Source organism: Asparagus officinalis, chromosome 4, assembly GCF_001876935.1.
Source record: "Asparagus officinalis chromosome 4, Aspof.V1, whole genome shotgun sequence".
Taxonomy (NCBI): Eukaryota; Viridiplantae; Streptophyta; class Magnoliopsida; order Asparagales; family Asparagaceae; genus Asparagus; species Asparagus officinalis.
In genome coordinates this window covers 10270171-10277757 of record NC_033797.1, presented here as the reverse complement: position 1 = coordinate 10277757, position 7587 = coordinate 10270171, and the positions used below count along the sequence as shown (strand labels likewise).

Sequence of the window (7587 nt, the reverse complement as noted above, 5' to 3'; positions counted from 1 at the left end):
TTTAGTAGATTTTAAGGCAATACTTGAACTCTTTCATCATTGCTCTAAATCTTCATGCTTTCATATGTTCAATACTCATTATGAAAAATCTTGATAAAAAACACTCTCATCCATCGTTGAATTTTTTTTCTTTATAACCCAACCTGGTATCAAACCCATAACCACTATAGCCATATTCAGGGCTGGCCCCGAGCTTTGGGTTGCCCTAGCCCAATCCAATTTTGGTTGCCCCTTATATTAAAAATTTGGTATGAATAATAACGATAAAAATGAATACATAAAATACAATTTAGCTTTTTATATTGGGCTCAAACTGATAATATTCTCATGCAAAATCAATATTCATATAAGAAGAGATTACATTTGTGTTACAATTTAATTCAAAGAAAAATACTTCTCCTTGAATTTTTTGAAGCGAATTCTTCAATTAAGTCATCATACTCAAGTTTCTCCAAGTATTCATTTTCAATTGATATCATTGTCAATCCATTCAATCTTTCCTGCGACATGGTAGTGCGAAGATAACTTTTTATCAATTTCAATTTGAAAAAACTTCTCTCCGCTGAGGCAACCGTAACGGGGATAGTAACAAAATTCGATAAGCTACCCATTCCAAAACATCATAACTCCTAATTCAATTATTCAACAACAAAGATTCAGCCAATATTCAAAATCAGAAATCTTGATTTTATTACAAAACATCAAAACCCCAATTTTTTGTCCAAAAAAACCCTAAAATTATTTAGTTAAAAAAAATTTCCTGACTGGGTTAGAGGAGTCAGCGGGGTGAAGCCCTGAAGGACGGGTCCGATGGGAGCAGAGTAAGGAACCGTCGGAGGCTCGGGAAGGAGGGGAGGAGTGATTTTCTCTCTTTCTTTTTTTTTCCTTTTTTTTGTGAGCGGAACAGAGACGGGAAGGAGGAGAGGAAATGCTGACGGAAATAAAGGAGTTGGGTAGGGTTTTGGGTATTCATTAGAGTTCTTTTACAAATAGAACCCTTAACAATTTTTGCATAAAGATCCTCTTACAAAGTCCACTTCAAAAATCAAAACTAATTACAGTTTGAGGGATGAAGGAGCGGGAGGGATGGGTTGCCCCCCGGCCCAGGGTTGCCCCAGCCCCGGGGCTTGGTGGGCTTACCCCAGGGCCGGCCCTGCTAATACTTTTTGGAACAGAAAACAACATATTGTTTCGTTACCATATATTGACAATTTCGATGAAAAGAATATACCTACTAAATCTAGACCATGTCAAATGAATCAAGAATATCTTGAATTATGTAAAAAAGAAATAAATTTCTTATTAGAAAAGAGACTTATATGGAAGTCATATTCTACTTGGAGTTGCACTGCATTTTATGTAAATAATCATACAGAACGAGAAAGAGGAATACCTCGTTTAGTAATTAATTATAAACCTTTAAATACAGTATTATATATATATATATATATATATATATAGAGAGAGAGAGAGAGAGAGAGAGAGAGAGAGAGAGAGAGAGAGAGAGAGAAATAGAGAGAGAGAGAGATAAATATGGGTATGCTTGGTACCAAGCATAAATTTTGTGTTTGGTGGTGAGGTGACACAAGCCCCTCCACTCATTCAAATAGGGGACCACATTCATATGGGTTGATGAGTGCATGAGAATATGCAACCATTTGAATGAGTGGATAGGATTATGCCAACTCAGCACCAAGCACAACTTTTTGTGCTTAGTGCAAGCATACTCATTTTTCTTATATATATAAATATGTTAAATATATTAACAAAATAAGAGAAAAGCATGATGATTCTTTTTTAAACTTAAATATATTTTTATATAGGATAAAATCCTATCTTTTGAAACTTAAACCCCAAAAAAGTTTGAATTTCTCCCTGAATAATAACTTTCTATATATATATATATAAGATGTACAAATGAGAACGTTTATATTTGGCAAGGACTAGAAGTTAAATTAAATGGTATTCAAACTAGGTGCAACACGTATTTTTTTTTCTAATACAACATTTACAAAAGGGACAAAACACACGATGGAATATGATAACATCAATTATAAAGATAGTGATTGGAAATAGGAAAATAGCAGGTATCCTTAATTTTTTATATTGTTCGATGATGAGTCATTTACCTTTGGAAAAGTTAATCAAGTGCGCAACTAACGCGTGTTAATAGGTTTGGTATTCCTTAATTAACCTAAAACTGCCTACATTGTCAATCTATGTCTCTCTATTATACTCTGCAAATGGTATAAAGGTCATTTAATTAAAATAATTGATCTATGACCTCTAGGTCATAGCCATATTTCAAATATTATTTTTAAGTGTATGCAATATAAAGAATTTTTATTTTAAAATTTATCCGTCGATTCATACTAATTGCTATTTACCCCCCTAATAGTAATCATCTTTCAGTCTGCATCATACCATAGGTTTGAGTGAATAACAATATTCTTTTAAAATAACTAAATTTTCAGAAATAACTAAATGTAACTAATTAAACTAATTAGTTATAATAAACAATTAATGTTAATATCTTTAGAATGAAAGAGCAGTGAAGAGAAAGGGCTAATGGTACCAAAACAACTAAAATAACCATCTTAACAGAAAACATTTCGATTTATTAGCTAATAAAGAACAAGATCAGGGGTACAAATTAATTGAGAGACAATTGCGAGTTGCGGTAAAATAACTATTTATCATGATATGAGAGGTACTTTTAGGATACGTATGCCTCGAGGGGTAAATGTGCAAAATGAAAACCTTGTATTAGAATATATATGAAGGTGATAGAATTATTAATATGTACTTATACCCAATAATTGTGACTCCATGAACATGGGTGTAAGCTTTTTAGATTCTGCACAAGACTACAAAGCACCAGATCAGCTCTTTAAGTGACAGAGTACTGACGGAGGTTTATACACCGTTAGTTGATTTTTTTTTAAATATCTGCAAACTGACATAATTGTAGGGTCCAAAACTTCATTCAATGAAGACAAGGTAACAAACAAAGCATGATATTTTGTTCAGAAAACAAACAAACAACAAAGGTTGATATTATTTTCGAGTCTTTGTTCTTTATTGTATTAGAGGGCAATTACGCTTGGTCTTTTTCCAGGTGTTGAGATCAAATTTTGTATTTGGTTCCAGCCTATTCGAACATGGTTCGATATTTGATTAAGCCATCTATTGACATTTGATTAGACGTAGGAATATTCTTGTGGAGAGCATTCTCATAAAAGTCGAATGAGATATTCTTCTAGTGTGATTTTGAAAAGACGTAACCATCAAACTGAAAATAGTTTCCCAGATGGATTAATTCGAAGACATTAACAACACAATAAAAATCATTAGGTTGGAATAATTTTTTGGAGACTAATTAAAGAAGGAACTTGATAGGTAAGTTTGGACACGTAGATTTGACAATTACTCTGATGAAGAAGACCACCACTTTCTCAATTACAATCATCGGATTTTTGTTTTCTAATATAACTAGTGTGCACCCCGTGCAAAACATGGCTTTTCCTTTTTTTTATCGCTATAGTAATTCCGTTTTAATTGTTACAGTATATTTTTTAAATGCTAGAACAATATTTTTTAAATGAGACAACAATATTTTTTAAAAACGTTACAATATTCCACTTCTGCTACTGCAACATATTTTAAAATGATATAGTATTTTTTAGTAATGCTACAGTAATTCTTCTCTGAAAATACTACATGAATACCGTTACAGTAAATTACTGTGATATTTACTGTAGCATAAATAGTGATTCTTGGATCCTTCCATTGTTATAGAGGAATAGATTCGGTTCGTTTTCACTTTATACTCAATACAAATCATATTCATTGAAAGATACGATTCTAAAAATTAGTCTCTCTATTGTCTAACTATAATAAAGAGTAGCAAAATACATTTTGAAATAACAAAAAGAAAATCATGTACCTTTAATAGTACACTCATCCCGTGCGCCAAAGCATTGCTAATGTGAAAAAGTATCGCGTGCCAACACATGCCAGTTACGCATCAATAGTTACAATGCAAGCATATCTTAATCATTGATTAACCTCTAAAGTTAATGAACCTTGTCCAGAGAGTACCTTTTTTGAGTGTTTTTCTGTTTGGGCTGAGTCTGATCTCTTTGTCATGGAGACGTGCTTAATTTGTGCTGCCTCCACAATGGGAATCATGGTTGACACAGTTGTGGTTTATTTATCGGTGACATAAATGTTAATCATCAAAACTTTACTAGACTCCTCTATGATTGTGAAAATAATCTATAACTTGTCAAGATCACAATGAAGACAATTCAAATTTCATACAGATCAGAAACTTACATAATAACATTTTTTTTTTTTGATAACGGAATCAAATCAAAGATCATGAGAGTCGTATTGGAACCTCTCAATCATTCGGATCACCGACGATTCTAAATTTGGACCAATTTTTATTATATTGTTACAGCTATTGGTTATCCATGATCGTGTGGTATTATGTGTCCTAGCTCTAAATTGCCTATGTGGAATAGAGGGCTAGCTAGTGGCAACTATTTAAAAAGTTTCTTAACATAAATAAATCACAAATTGTCTGGCAATTAAATAATTATAATTATAATTACAATTTGTAATTTTGAACAACAGTTATATGTTTTTTTTTTATTGTAATTATTATGAACTTCCTTTGAAGTTTGATCACATGTGAAGAAACCAACGTACCTTTGTCTTTTCATCACATGACAATTGACATTCTGCTACTGAAAAAAAAACGGGTTTTTCTATAGAGTGCCCATGGGCATTCTATAAGAGAGGAGAGAGATAGAGAGAAATGAATTGTCCATAAAATTTAGTGCAAATCAGGAGGTCCCATGGGCAATTCACTTTTCTCTATCTCTCTCCTCTCTTATAAAGTGCTCATTGGCACTCTATAGAAAAACCCAAAAAAAAACAGCTAAAATTCATTAACGTAGTTGTAAAGCTTCTACGGTCACACCGTAACAAACACCAATTAATGCAATTTAATTTTATTTTAAGCATATATATATGTCACTTTAACTCAAATCGAAGCACATGGACAACAACCATGGGACCCTACTTAATCATGCATCTTTAATTTTGTTGTGAAGAGGATGTCTCAGCGTGAACAAGTGGTGTACGTGCTTTTCTTCATTCGCTGAGTGGGGCCTTGTCATTGAATTGTACTTGTTGCTCCGTCTTTTTGGGAAACCACCGAATCCTATGACCACGTGTCACTCCCCAACTGTTAGGCAAGATTCGGCGGGTAAGAGCAACTCCATACGAGGAGGCTGCAAAATGCATCCTACCCAAAGAATATATTCAAGTATGTTCTTTTTTTAGAGGGGGCACTTCAACAACCCCCTCTGTATCGTACGTCATTCTTAAAATATGTATAATTAAGTGATTATGTGCATAATGCTTTAAATGATTTTGAAAATAAAAAAACATAAAATGATAAAAAATTATATGAATTAATTTAAAATATATGATAAATTAATACTAAAATTGTAATATATAATGTAATCATATATTTAAATAAAATTAATAATCTTTAATAAATGGATAATAAGGAATAGATAAGAGCCTTTAAATTTTAAAAATCAGAAAATATAGCATAATATTTGGAACAATCTTTTAAAAACTAGAAAAATAAAGTACATAAAAAAAATTAAAACTCGGCGAGGTCATTTCCTCCATATCCACCGCTTCTGTAGTCTGGAATGTCGTATAGACATGGAAATCAAGCGATGTAATTTTTTTTAATTAAGGTTTCGATGTATTTCAATATTAGTATGTTTATCTTTCATCTAATTTTCTAATCCATTTTTATTTTTAATTACTTGGTTCTTGGAATTTTATATTTCAATTAATATTAGGGAAAATTGCTTGGAGAAACCAAATAAAGTTGGGCTATGCATCCCCACCCCAAGTCTAAAAATCATAACCAAAAAGCCCTAAAAATGAAAAAGAAGTGCAACCAAACCCCAAAACTCATTGCCCAAGAAAACATTCCCAAATTACCCTTCTTCTTCCCCATTTAAAACCCAATCCCTTTCTCCTCCTAATCTGGCCCAAGGTCTCCCCCCACCACCGCCTCTCCCTCCCCTACCACCGCCGACGTCGTAGCCTCCACTCCTACGCGATCGTCTCCTCGTCCTCTTCCTCCGCCCTCCGCGCCCGCGTCGACCGAGTTGAGGAAGCACCATTTGGGTTTGAGCCCCCTTTGTTTTGGCTTTGGGGAATCGTCTGAAGCAAGCAACCGCCCCCCTTCTTCTTCATCCCTTGACGGGATCCTCGACCCCTCATATAAAATCAAAAATTTGCCCCAAAATTCTTAAATTTCACTTAAATGCATCGAGATATCTGAGGATGTTGAATGAATTTATGGCTCGAGTTCTCGCGTTCATGCTTCTTCTACCTGTTTTGTTGTCAAATTTGATGCTTTATTTTGGCTTTGAGTGTTAAATTAGGGTTTATTTGGATGCAGATTGATGCTTGGCTACATGTATCCAGCATTTGAATGCTTTAAAATGATGGAGGTGGGGCAAGCTAGCATAGGGCAACTCCATTTCTGGTTCCAATACTAGTGAGATCATTTTCTTAAATTTATTTTTTTGAAATTGAAATTTTAGAAGGAAAATATAAGGTTATTGATGATTTGAGAAGGAATTGGGGTTTCTTGAATTCTTTTGGCAGGGTGATTGTTGCAATCTTGACGGTCTTTGAAAGATTCTTCGATGTGTTCGTTTCATGGTAACCTCACAATCTATTTTTTTTATAAAAGTTTGGAATTGGATTCTTGAGTCTTGATTATTGACTATATCGTCTAATTTTTATCAATAATTTGAAGGTTGCCATTGTCTGATGAGACCAAGCTAGCATTCTTCATCTACTTGTGGCACCCAAAAACAAAGGTAATATAATTACTAAAATCTCATTATGAATTCCACTTTGTATTTTAGGGTGGAATTGGAAAGTCGGTGTTTCAATACATGTATTAAAGTCGATGATTGTATTGATTGACACGTGTTTTAATATTTTTAGGTGTTAGAAGTTAGTCGGCAAGCCTTGATGGGAGAGAAACTGATCGAATGAGGAGGAGGAGGAGGAGGTTTGAGAAGGCAATGATGTAGATGTCTGGGCTTAGATTGGAGAGGAGGAGGAGGTTGAGAAGCCTTGATGGGATCTCTTTTAATGTGGTTATTAGTATAGTTGGTTTTGTGCAAATTTGTCGTTTGAACGGTTAACAGAGTTCATCGGTTTGTAAAATTTGATAAGGAAATGGAAGTCAACTTGTTTAATTTTGCTATAAAATTCTATTTGGGTATTGTATGTGATATTTGGGTGTTGTATGTGATATTTGGGTATTATATGTGATATTTGTGTGTTGCTTGTGACATTTGCTGTTTATACGTGACATTTGGGTGTTGTATGTGATATTTGGCTGTAATTTGTGATATTTGGGTGTTGCTTGTGACATTTGCTATTTATACGTGACATTTGGGTGTTGTATATGATATTTGGTTGTAATTTGTTGATAGTGAATGTGATATTAGATCTAATAGAGTCATT

At 33.5% G+C, this 7587-nt stretch overlaps 1 long non-coding RNA gene across 2 annotated transcripts; it reads left to right on the top strand.

Annotated features, from left to right (window-relative positions):
• LOC109837628 lies at positions 6559–7112 on the top strand. Of its 2 annotated transcripts, XR_002246349.1 has the most exons (4): positions 6559–6601; positions 6712–6768; positions 6866–6929; positions 7060–7112. It is a non-coding gene; the product is annotated as an uncharacterized LOC109837628 (long non-coding RNA). The 2 variants fall into 2 exon arrangements; XR_002246348.1 differs by lacking the exon at positions 6559–6601 and having other exon boundaries at positions 6694–6768.